The following is a 1,807-nucleotide window of genomic DNA, read 5'->3' as shown; positions in this document are numbered from 1 at the left end:
AATGATTTTCAGTTATGTTGTGTGGTCATGCCTATATAGAATAGGGTGACGTGCGATCACCCCCGGGTATGTGCGTGGTAAGGTGGAATAGAGATTTGAAGGTTAAGAATAACTCTTGGCACGTTCGAGGACGAACGTATGTTTAAGTAGGGGAGAATGTAACAACCCAGCCGATCGTTTTTAGTATTGCAGCCCCGTTCCACTATTTGCTGCTCAATTTATGCTTTACAGTTATTTTATAACTTACCGGGTTAGTTGATTCGGGTCTGAAAGGAATTCAGAGTGAAATGATACACTTAGTCTCATAATTGAAAATTTAAGTTAGAAAAGTTCACCGGATGCGGACTTATGTGTAAACGACCTCAGATTTGAATTTTGATGATTCTGATAACTCTGTATGGTGATTATGGACTTAGGAGCGTGTCAGAAAAATTATTTGAAGATCCGTAGTGGAATTGCGCTTGAAATGGCGAAAGTTGAATTTTTGGAAAGTTTGACCGGGGGTTGACTTTTTGATATCGGGGTCAGAATCCGACTCTAGAAATTAGAACAAGTCCGTTATATCATTTATGAATTGTGTGCAAAATTTGTGGTCAATTGGACTTGATTCGATAGGTTTCGGCATTGAATGTAGAAGTTAGAATATCTTAGTTTCATTAAGCTTGAATTGGGGCGTGATTCATGGTTTTAGCGTTGTTTGATGTGATTTGAGGCCTCGACTAAGTTCGTATGATGTTTTAAAACTTGTTGGTATATTTGGTTGAGGTCCCGAGGGGCTCGAGTGAGTTTCGGGGTGGTTTCAGACCATTTCTAGGCCATTTTTAATTGCTGGTTTTTGTTACAGAGGTTTGCACCGCGATCGCGAACATTTGTTCGCGTTCGCAATGAGCAAACAACAGTTTGGGGCCTTGTGAATCGCGATCGCGGAAGCTCTTTCGCAATCGCGTAGAACAAAATTTCTACTGCACTAACCCGACTTTGGAAGCTTATATCTCGCAATCTATAAAGAATTTGGAGATGATCCAAAATTGAAAGTTGTAGCCCTTGATGTCTAGTTTTCAGAAAGGCAAACTATTGGTCACTTGGAGTTTTGTACTAAAGGTTATGACCATTAGCCTAGAGGCTATCTGTGAGAGTTGGGGAGTTTGTTCTTCGCGATCGCGATTGGTTTTCCGCAATGGCGAAGGACAAATTTTGGGCTGGAAATGTTTGTGCTTCGCGATCGCGAAGAATTTTCCGTGATCCCGAAGAGTAAATGCCAGGACAGAAGATATATTTTGAGGTTTTGGCCATTTTAACACATTTGGAGCTATGGAGCTCGGATTGAAGTGATTTTTGAGGCAATTTTCACCATATGGATTGGGGCAAGTGATTCTAACTCGGATTTGGTTAAATTACATGAATCTATTGTTGTTTTTATCAACAAATTAGTGTTTTGGGTTAAAAATAGTAGAAACATTCATAGACTTTAATTGAAGACTTCAATACCGAGTTGTGGTCGAATTTGAGTAATTTTGGTATGGTTGGACTCGTGTTGTTTTGGGGGTTTGGACTTTATAACTTTTGTCAGGTTCCGAGACGTGAGACCCACGGGCGATTTTTGAGTGTAATTTTGGATATTGTGGAACAATTAGTATTTTTATATGGAATTAACTCCTATAATTTATCTTGACTGAACCAAATTAATTATGACTAGATTCGAGCCGTATGGAAGTTGATACACGCAAAATGGAATTTCTGGAGCATTGTTTAGCTTGCTCGGCATTGGATTCATCTTGTTCGAGGTAAGTAGCTCTTCTAATCTTAG

This window comes from Nicotiana tomentosiformis, chromosome 1 (assembly GCF_000390325.3).
Source record: "Nicotiana tomentosiformis chromosome 1, ASM39032v3, whole genome shotgun sequence".
Lineage (NCBI taxonomy): Eukaryota > Viridiplantae > Streptophyta > Magnoliopsida > Solanales > Solanaceae > Nicotiana > Nicotiana tomentosiformis.
Note: the sequence above shows the minus strand (reverse complement) of the source record.